Source organism: Hyperoodon ampullatus (assembly GCF_949752795.1).
Source record: "Hyperoodon ampullatus genome assembly, chromosome: 2".
Taxonomy (NCBI): Eukaryota; Metazoa; Chordata; class Mammalia; order Artiodactyla; family Ziphiidae; genus Hyperoodon; species Hyperoodon ampullatus.
The window spans coordinates 23505392-23517120 of record NC_136915.1 but is presented as its reverse complement, the minus strand read 5'-3'; positions in this window follow the sequence as shown (position 1 = coordinate 23517120).

The window sequence follows — 11729 nt, the reverse complement described above, 5'->3', positions numbered from 1 at the left end:
TGGGGGCGGCCAGGGTCGCTCCACGAGGTTTTGACTAACAGCTGGAGGGAAGGGAGTAGCTCTAGCTTGGGGGAACCCACAAAAGCTGGGTTTTCACTGAAGAAGCGAACCCCGAAGGCTGAGAGGCCTTAAAATAAACCTGCTTCCCAGTTGCAGATGGCACCCCACCCCCATATGAGGGGGAACACGAACAGGAGTCACAGAGCCCTCAGGGAAAGTTCAAGGGGGCCCTGCCCTGAGAAAGACACCCCCTCACCTGGTTATCCTCTGTTAGCAGGCTACAGAAAGAGGGCCCAGAGAACAAAAATATCCAGAAAACATCCGGTCCCCTGAGAAAGAGATTCACCCTTTGGCGTTGCAGGGAGGAGAATCCACAATTCTTTTTTAGGGGTGTCGCTGGCCCCCATGATAATCTGTGAAACTGTGGACTTCATTTCCAAGAAAAACACACTTCACACATCCACACAAAATTTTACATGTTCCTTCAACGAGTCCTTACCTGGGGAAGAAAGGAAGTAAATGCTATTTGAATACCTGCTGTAGACTAGGCTTTGTTGTTAGGTGCTTTCAAACATATTAAAGGCTTTCAGCATCTTCAAAGTAGCTGTCAGGCAATCCCTTTTATAACTGAGGAAACAGAGAGGTTAAGTCATGTGCCCAAGGTCACAAAGCTATTAAATAGTAAGGTTTGCCTGACACTGAGAGGAACATAATGGTGTCCCTCCACCCCCAAGAGAAATCCTGTATTCAGGAACCAGAATCCTGAGGCGATCTAAAAGATGGATGGGCAGAAGCATTTTTAATCAGAGGCAAACCTGACTCCTGCAGGGATATTTGATCCCAGGACAGTCCATCTCCTAATAGCTTTTGTTATTGCAAATAGTAGTAAACAGATAAATAATGCACTCAAGTGTCAACCTGATACCATCCCCTCCCTGGATACAGGGTGGACTCAGTAGTAAAATAAATGATAACACAGCATCTTGGATTTTGCATCATAATTTTGCTTAAAGTGCTCAACGCATTTTTTCTGCCCATAATCACATTTATGGTTGGAATGAATAAGGTCAGGCACCAAATGTGATAGACTTCTGGCAGAGTCCAGGTTCAGAGCATAGATCCCACCAAGGGAAGAGAAGAAACATAGTAATCCTTTTTTTTTTTTTTAATATAAGTTAACCAGTTAACCCCATGGCCCAGATTTATGTGTAAACTGTAAGCACTTGCCTACACTTACCCTTGAAGGCAGCAGTGGTATGGTGAAAAGAGGATTAGACCGGGAGTCATAATCGAGGAGGGGGAGTGACTAAACACTGGCCTCCCCAACAGATTGGCGACATTAGGTAAATTACTAAACCTTTCAGAGATTCCCTCATTTGATAAAGGGGATAATAAAATCTACCTAACAGGTTTGCTACAAAGATAAAGTTCAAAAAAATTAAAAAACACAAACATTAAAGTTAATCTGGTACATTGTAAACTTCTTTCCTATAATCCCATTAAGGGATGATAGTGAAAATTCCCTCCTTCCAATAATATTTTTATAGTGCCTGAAATTTTGATCAGTCCCTTTGGGATTACTTTCTGTCCTCCAGGATTTCCCAGTTAAAACACAGACATCCTGGGGGAAGGGTAGTCTCTAAACCTGGATTAGTTCACCAGATTGGCTTTAATAGGCCCCTGAACAGAACACACAAGACTGATACATTTAATCACTGGGAAGAGGGAGAGGAAGTCTGGAGTGTGGGATATCATCTTAGGGGGCAAACTGCTCATGGTTTGAGAAAAGAATACTGTATCAGAAATGAGTTTAGATTCTAGTTTCACCTCTGCCACTAGGTGCATAAAGCACTCAATCCCTCTTCTAACAAGTGTTTATTGAAGGCCATGCAATGTGCTGGAGAGAAAGTCTTTTTTTTTTTTTTTTTTTCCCCGGTACGTGGGCCTCTCACTGCTGTGGCCTCTCCCGTTGCGGAGTATAGGCTCCAATGCGCAGGCTCAGCGGCCATGGCTCATGGGCCCAGCCGCTCTGCGGCATGTGGGATCTTCCCGGACCGGGGCACGAACCCACGCCCCCTGCATCGGCAGGCGGACTCTCAACCACTACGCCACCAGGGAAGCCCAAATGTACTGCCTGGTACTAAACAATGTTTTTTTGTTTTGTTTTGTTTTGTTTTTGAGAAAGTCTTAAGAGTTCACTTCTGGGCTTCCCTGGTGGTGCAATGGTTAAGAATATGCCTGCCAATGCAGGGGACACGGGTTCGAGCCCTGGTCCAGGAAGATCCCACATGCCATGGAGTAACTAAGCCCATGTGCCACAACTACTGAGCCCACATGCCACAACTACTGAAGCCTGTGCACCTAGAGCCCATGCTCCATCCACAACAAGAGAATCCACTGCAATAAGTCCGCACACTGCAATGAAGAGTAGCCACCGCTCGCTGCAACTAGAGAAAGCTGGCACACAGCAATGAAGACCCAATGCAGCCAAAAATTTATTTATTTATTTATTATTTTTTTTTTTTAAAGTTGCTCACTCACAGTTGTTAGAGTGCAATGAGAAAGCACAGACGGACCTCACTTAGTCAGAGGACCAAGAAGTTTTCCCTGAAGTCCTGAGCTTCAGCTAGAACCTGAAAGATGACCAGAAATTGACCAGACAAGGAGGGAAGGGATGTGAGAGACAATATGTGCAAAGGCCTCAGGCGGGGAAGAATCTTGGTACTGGTGAAGAACTGAAAAAAAGGCCAACGTGACTGGTGCATAATGAGAGAGAGTGTGGCACCACCAGATGAGACTCAAGAAATGGGCAGAAAAGAGAAAAATAGGGCCTTTAGTTGTTAGCTACAAACGATGATCAGTTAGTAAAGGGTTAATAGAGGCATAGCATTCTCAGATTTATGGTTTACGTTCACTCTGATTGCAGTGTGGGAAGTAGATTCAGGGAGAAAAGAGTAGACTAGGAGTTAGAAGAATATTGCAGCGAGTCCAGGCAAAAGATAATGGTCTAATATAGTGATGATAAAGACAGAGTGAAGTGGACAAAATGGACATTTTAGGAGGCAAAATGAGAGGTCTTAGTGATTGATTGGATTGTGGGGAGGGCATTAAAGGAGGAGATATCAACATAATATCTAGTAGTTTGATTTGAGCAATTTGGTGGGTGAAGTGCCATTTTCTAATGTGGGGACTCCTAGAGGAGATCTTGTGATCATCAATTTATCTTTGGACATGTTGGGTTTCAGAAGAACATAAAACATCAGATAGGAATGTTCTGTAGACAATTAAAAGGTTTGGGCTTAGAGAGTAAAATCAAGCTGGAAATACAAACCTTGGAGTCTCTGGTATGGGGATGTTAGTTGAAGCCAAAGGAGTCCCTGGGATTTCCTCAGAAGAGAAGGAAGATGGGACTTCCCTGGCGGTCCAGTGGTTAAGACTCCACGCTTCCATTCCACTGTGGGGGGGCACAGGTTTGATCACTGGTTAGTGACGCAGCCAAGCAAAAAAAAACAAAACAAAAAGAAGAGAAGGAGGAGAGCAACAGGCCCAGCACCAAACCAGAGATGGAAGGGGAGACAAGGAGGGTAAATCACTTCCTACCCAGAGTCTATTTCCAAGACTGTAAAATAGGGAAGTTGGACTAAAATAACTTCTGAGATTCCTTCTAGTTAAACCATTTGAGACCTCTGGAAGGTAGAAACCAAGGAGATCCTTCTGGGTATATGAAGGGGGCAGTGGGGATAAGAGAGTGAAAAGAAGCAGGAAAGGAGGACAGATTTCACATACTCTTCAGAGTTTTGCTATGGCTGGGCCCTAGAGCTCTGGTTCTCAAACTTTTCCAGCCTTCAGGAACAGCAGACCTCGCTGCCCAAGTCACTCCCTTAGTAAGGCAGGAGTAGAAGGGACCTCCTTTGAGAGATGTTTATATACTTCACACAACTGACAGTGTAAAAACCTATTTTTAAAGATTTCTGCTGGTTCTCCGTAGTCCACACAGTTTTCAAAGCTTGTCACTCCCTAGCCCTGTATATTTCTCACCATGCACTCCATGCTCCAGCCACATTGCATTTTTCTCAAATACACATTTTGTTCTGGAACCCATGACTTTGCACATGCAGTTCTTTCTGCCTCAGATGTCCTTGCCATCTCCCCTCCCCAATTCCTATCTGTCCTTCGAGACCCTGATCAATGAAACCATATTTTTTTCCCTCGAGCAGAAAGAAGGTGTTGTATTCTTTGTTCACCCGTAATACTGGTCACATTTCCTTATGGTAACTTAGTGTATTAAAACTATCTGTTTGGGGCTTCCCTGGTGGCACAGTGGTTGAGAGTCCGCCTGCCGATGCAGGGGACATGGGTTCGAGCCCTGGTGTGGGAAGATCCCACATGCCACAGAGCAACTAAACTAGACCCATGTGCCACAACTACTGAAAGCCACGTGCCTAGAGACCGTGCTCCGCAACAAGAGAAGCCACCGGAGTGAGAAGCCTGCGCACCACAACGAAGAGTAGCACCTGCTTGCTGCAACTAGAGAAAGCCCGCATGCAGCAACGAAGACCCAACACAGCCAAAAATAAATTTATATTAAAAAAACTATCTGTTTACATCAATATTTTCCTTTTAGAAGTCTTGGACTCAGTTGAAAATCTAATGAGAATAATGAAACTTCTCAGAAAAAGGAACATACACCCAAATTTTTGCCTACAATCTCATTAAGCACTCCCTTCCCCAAGCCCATCCATCCCATGGACCCCAGATTAAGAGAACCAACTCTCAGCTTATATATTGCCTCTTTAATAAATCTATGACTGCTTAGAGGACAAAGAACTTTTTTATTATTAATCTTTATAATCCAACTCTAAGTAAATGTTTGTTGAATTAATTTATCTCATTCATTTTCAAAATTCTCCCTAGTAATGTCAATCCCTATTTTATTAATGAAAACCTGGTGGGGTTAAAAAGTCAAATGTGCAGATTTAACTAGCTTAATTGAACGTTAAAGGAAAGGCACTGTGGAAATCCCAAGATAAACTGATGGTTGGCTTTTAACTTGCAGGTGTGTTTTATGACTTGCTGAATGGAGTTTTGAAAAGAGCAACGTGAGAACAAAGCTAAAGGAAGAAAAGACCTACAGCTGGGCCCGGTGGCCTAAGGACACTAGGAATCCGCAGCTGTGTATATACAAGGGACCCTGTTGGAGATGTCGTTAAGGGCAGAAAAGAACAAGAACCAAGAAAGAGCCAGCAGGAAAGGAGCCTTGAAGTTTCAACTCAGAGCCTAGAGGTGAAAGCTGAAATTTTCACCAGTCCCCTAAGAAATAAGAAAGGTAATGATAATGTAATGAGCTTTTCATAAAGCTAAATTTACTCAATGCAGAAGACTATTCTTTATTCTGAGATTATTTCCCTCCTAACATTTTGCTGTGAAAATGCCCTTTCTTCCCAAATGATGCCAGTAAAAATTAGCCATTTAAAAAAATATCCTTATTTGGTAAAATATAATGTAGAGAACCCCATGTTGGTTCCTAAGACCTTTTTTTTTTTTTTATCTCTTTTATTGATCCATGGTATCTAAAAGTCTGAGCAGCACTGTGCTAGGAAACAGCTTACAGTCTCAATCTAAGACAATAGGCCAGAGAGAAAAATGGAGTGTAAACAAGATTTCTGGAGATAGTGCCAAGGGGAAATGAAGCCAGGGAGCCCCAGAAAGCACTGGTTCAATTTTAAGTCTGTGCCAAGAAAAAATAGTTAAACCAGTGAATGTGCATCTAAACTATTTGTGACAATGTTTTATAGATAAATCCTTCCCTTTCGGTCCTTGGGTGGCAGCTACAGAATATGAGAGGCAAGAATATGAGAAGCCCTGTCCATTTTGCCCAGAAAGGCTAACCAGAATGTCTCAGTCATGGAAATGTTAACTTAGCATTTCTGAGGCATGGTGGTTCCATTTTTGTTCCTGGAGCAGGGGAATATCTTTTTGCTCAGTGGGCAAAGGTTTTACAATATTATCAATGTTCTATGGAATAGGTTCCCTGTGTAACAAAGCACATGGGGTTGGGCTCTACACGGTAGGAGCCTAGCAAACAAATGAAGGAGTTCTAACCAGGGACCCTGACCTCAACATCATCTCAAACAAGACAAGACCACTTTTAACAAAGTGATAAATCAGTACTTCCTGTGACTGATGGACAGGACAGATGGTCTGGGTTCTAAAATCCTTTCTCGGGTAACTGGAAGTTCCCTCCCTCCACCACTCCCTCTGCAGTACTGTGGAGAGATGGTGAACTGGACTGTAAAAAAAACAACCTAAGTAGCGACTAAACATGTTATCAGCAAAACATCATCATAATAAAATGGTTTGTTGAAAGTTTCCTTTTAGGTATTAAGCTTCTCTAGTACATTTAAAGACTCTGTCTAATAAATTTGATCCGTATACAACGTTTCAAATGTATCTATTGTTTAGAGTAGAATATAAGTGTTAGTTTCCTCACTGTAAAATGAAGTAAATAATGCTCTTCACCACATAGGATTGTCCTGAGGATCAAATGGATTAACATATGTAAAGTGTTTAGAAAAATGCTTGGTACATAGTTACCCTTCAATAAATATTGGTCATTGTTATTGTTCTTATTATTATTCATGCATCAAATATCTATCCAGTTTCCGCTACATGCCAGGCACTGTTCCAGGGACTGTAGAAACAGCAGTGACTAAGAGACGAGAATGGTCCCTGCTCTCACAGAGCTTCGATTCTACTTGGGGGAGAAAAAAATACATGTATGTCAGGTGATAAGTAAAAGAAAGAAAAATAAAGCAGGGTAAAGGAAAATAGGAAGCATAGTGCAGGAGGAAGTTGCCACTTTTCATAGGGTGGGTGGTCAGGGAGGTCCTCTCTGATAAGGTAACATGTAGATAGAGACTTGAAGGAAATGAGGTAATAAGCTTTGCAGTTATCTGGGGGGAAGAGTGTGCTTGAGATTACTGAATGAAAAAAAAATAAGCTACCAAAAATAAGTAGATCTGGGTTTGTAATAGGGAGTGACAGTACATGAAGAAGCCACGGCCCACCTAAGACAGGCCTCAGTTCCAGTCAGGTGTTGCTGTGAGGAAATGTGGACCCAGTGTTGTCAGATCTTCTGGGCTTTGTGGGTTTTTTTTTTGTTGTTGCTGTTTTAAGAAAAACTTTATCTTGAATTTTTCATGTGAACTGTCGTAGGCATAATGCATATATATGTTCATCAAAAGACATGTACAAGAATGTTCAGAGGTAGGGGCTTCCCTGGTGGCGCAGCGGTTGAGAGTCTGCCTGCCGATGCAGGGGACACGGGTTCGTGCCCCGGTCTGGGAAGATCCCGCATGCCGCGGAGCAACTGGGCCCGTGAGCCAAAATTACTGAGCCTGCGCGTCTGGAGCCTGTGCTCCGCAACGAGAGGCCGCGATAGTGAGAGGCCCTCGCACCGCGATGAAGAGTGGCCCCCGCTCGCCACAACTAGAGAAAGCCCTCGCAGAGAAATGAAGACCCAACACAGCCAAAAATAAATAAATAAAGCAAACTGTCAACAAGTAAAAATAAACAAACAAACAAAAAACAAAACAAAAAAAATAAAACAAAAAAAAAACAACAAAAAAAAGAATGTTCAGAGGTGGGCATTCCCTGGCGGTCCAGTGGTTAGGGTTTGTTGTTTTCACTGCCAAGGGCCCAGGTTCAACCCCTGGTCGGGGAACTAAGATCCTGCAAGCTGCACGGCGTGGCCCAAAAAAAAAAAAAAAGAAAGTTCAGAGGCATTATTTATAATAGCCCCAAACTGTAAGCTACCCAAGTGCCCATTATTAGAATGGATCAGCTGTGGCATAGTAAATAATAAAAGTCTCTACACAGCAATGGGAAGCAATCAACTACACTTCACACATTATGGGTGAATCTTACAACGTAATGTTGAGAGGAAAAAAGCCAGTCCCTAAAGAGTTCAAAATAGGTAAAACTAAGATATGATGTTAGAGAGCTAGATAGAGGTTACCCTGTCTGGGTGAGGTGCTGGTGACTTTTTTTTTTTTTCCCCTTGATCTGAAAGCTGATTTCATGGGTATGTTCAGTTTATCGAATTGTACAGTGATTTGTGCACTTTCCTGTATGCATTTATACTTCAATAAAAAGTTAAAATAAAACTAAAATGTGAGGGCTTCCCTGGTGGCGCAGTGGTTGAGAGTCCACCTGCCGATGCAGGGGACGCAGGTTCGTACCCCGGTCCCGGAAGATCCCACATGCTGCGGAGCGGCTGGGCCCGTGAGCCATGGACGCTGAGCCTGCGCGTCCGGAGCCTGTGCTCCGCAACAGGAGAGGCCACAGCAGTGAGAGGTCCGCGTACCGCAAAAAAAAAAAAAAAAAAAACTAAAATGTGGGCCAAAGTAAATCTTAAGGCTGAATCAGAGCTGTGGGCTTCCAATTTGCTCTACAATACATAGATTTCTTTAGAGGAAAACAGCAAAGAAGTTTTTTTTAAAATAAAACTTATACTTTGAGGGGACTACCCTGGTGGTCCAGTGGTTAAGACTCCATGCTCCCAATGCAGTGGGCCCGGGTTTGACCCCTGGTCGGGGAACTAAGATCCCACGTACCACAACTAGAAGCCCACGTGCCGCATCAAAGACCTAGTGCAGCCTAAATTAATTAATTAATTTTTTAAAAAAACCTTATACTTTGAAATGCAGGTAACATCCCCCACACCCCCTCTTACAGAAGCTCCTACAAAGCCCAATGAGGAACCCATCTTTCCTTCTGGGTCATTACCCAGCTTCACATTTTCCTTTATATGTGATCCAATACTAATGTCCAATCTTTTTCTCAAACTAGAAAAATCAACCCATATATACCATATTATAAGCCAACTACTAGTAAAGGTACAGAATTGGAAACTATAGATGCAGGAAGAGAACCCAGAGGCAATTTCAAAGTAGGGTGTGGCCTACTTTAGGTTGAGAGAACACCAGGAGTCTTCAGGTTGGGAGGCTCATGAGACATAACAGAAGAGGTAGTAGGAATCATACTGGGCTGAAATAATTTATCCAGGAAACAGGCATGTCTTAGCCTGGGCCATGGACCATAGGTAGAGAATCAGGTGTAAAAGATAGGTTTTAGAATCTGTGTGTTCTGGGGAACTTACAAGCACATCTCAAAGGTACTTCAATTCAGGCGATGGATGAAGTTAAGAAGGCTGTTCTAGGCAGTGAAGACTGCAGTCTATGGATGTATGCTGAGGTTTGGGTCTTGGGGGTTTCTTGGGAAGAAATGATTGTCTCAAGAGTTGAGTTACTGACATAGCAGAAAGGCAGTTACTAACATGGCAGAATTTGGGAACTAAGTCACATTTGGTTCCCCAAAGCAAGCGCTAGAGAAGCAGGAGTACGATAAGAATGTTCAAGGAAAGTAGAACCTTCTAGGGGAAGTGAAATTGCATAGCTCAGGACTAAGAAAGGTGTTCCAGGATTGGGAAGAAAACCTAGAAATGACTGAATAAAGGCTAAGAAGAGAAATTCCAGGGGCAGAGAGTTCCAATCTAGCAGAACTGATCCCTTGTTTAGTTCAACAACCTTGGTTGTTATTGTAGTACATTACAGATTACACAAGAATGTCCCAGGGTGGAGGCATCCAAGGTGTGAGGGATCTGTGATCAATGGTACTAGGTTAAGTTGACTGAAAATGCAGGGGCTGGCCTAGAATCTGATTTTTTGTCTCAGAGAGGACTATTTCCTCAGGAGTATTACCCAAAGTGAATCACAACCTCGTACGTATTTTGAGAATTCTACCTTTTCTTTGTCCTTGCTACCTCCTTGATAGTGGTGGACCAGTTATAACTCAATGAACTAGTAGTTCCATATTTCATGCTTGATTTTACTATCTTTATCATCAAGTATTACCAGTACTTCCCACCATACAGACTTACCTTTAATGCTTTCATGAAATGGATTAAAATGCCACCACTAAAGGGTGTCTCAGACCACCTAAACTGAATATTAATTTCCAAGGTATTTGGATTAACTCTGGTTCTCCTTCCCAAATATGGACAGAAGCATGAAAGAAACTTCACATGAAGTAGCTTTAAATCTTAACTATTCAAATCTATTGTCCCTTTTTTACTTCGGAACGCCAGGGAGTTTTTGTTTTGTTTTAATTTGGGGAGGGGGGCAGGGATGGAACCTGGAAATTGAAAAGGGGAAGAGAACAGGAAGGCGGGGGTCAGACAGGGACATGGCGAAGGCAAGAGTTGACTCTGAGGCCTTTGTGGAAACCACATGACAGGAAGGTTTCGGGCATTTACCTTCTACCAGCTAAACTCCAGTCCTGCCCTGGGTTCATCTGATGGAAGCTCAGGGAAACTGACACATGACTGGGCTTTCACCAGTGCGGTGCTCTCAGAAGAGACTGCCTGAGCTGATGACGACTCTGCCTAGCTCTGGAGACAGAAGCAACAAGAGACTTAGGATTTTTCTTCCCCTCTTGTATAAATAAGTCCAACTACTTGTAAATGGAATGCAAAAAAAGTAGCCAAAAATGGTCTCTCCTAAATCAGGTTAGGTATATATACATCTTCTCCAGGAAGTACTCCCATATTTGCTGACCCCTGCCTCCAAGCTGGGTTAGATGCTTGACCCCTTGTTCTCTCTTCTCCCAGCCAACAGCTCTATCACAGCACTTACCCCAATATGATGATTTGTTTCAGTGTCTCACTAGAGAAAGGCTTAACCATTTTGTAACTTTAGTAGCCTTCTGAAACCTACAGACCAACTCTCCGAACAATGTTTATCAATGCATGAAATAAAATACATAGCATTACAAAGGAAACCAATTATTATATAGAAATATAGTTCTTAACTCTAGGCCTCTGGAGAATGAATCCCTTGAGTGCATGGACTGAGCCTTCATCTCTGTACTGCCAGTGCCTAGCACAAAGCCTGGCACATAGATGGTACTTATAAATGTTTATTTAATGAATGAACAGAAAAATTAGATGGCTACTGCCAGCTCAGCCTGAGGAATGATTCATTGCAACTGCTTGTGTACATACCAGTGTCTTGCATGTGCCTCACCCCGTCTGAGATCTAGACCAGGGCTGTGAGGAAACCCACACTCAAGAATGGGTGCATAGCATCTAGCAATAATGACAGGCTACTGGAAGACCAGGAAAACAACAAAGCTCATGTATTTCCACCAGCTGGAATATTCAGATAGTGAAAGTAAACAGGCTCTGTCTTTAGGAGGTGATCTCTTGACTTTGGAAGCATGACACTCACACTACTTTAAAACACTACCAACAGCTCTGACAGAGGAAAGAAAGGAACCTGAGCTAGCGGGTAGGTGTTCTCCAGGGCTCCTCCTCTGTCCTGATTTGAGCCTCTTGTCTCTGGGAAAGATAAAAGTGTCCCTAAAAACCGCAATAGGGATGACATGTGCCTTTCTAGGTTCAAGTAGTAGTTTTAGGCTTAGGCAGAAATTTTGTTTTTGTTTATGTACCAACAGACAACCTAAAGAAGCAAGAAATAAAAGCCACTTCCCTCACTAAAGATATATAAAGGGCCAAAGGTTTGTTCTAAACTGATTGCTAGGTCTATTAAATATTTTGAAAAGAAAAATAAAACCCCAATTTTAAAGCTGAAAACCACAACTGTATGGGGTTCAGAAATCTCACCCATAAGGCTTTTAAGATTGACCCTTTCAAGTTAGAGGGCTTCTCT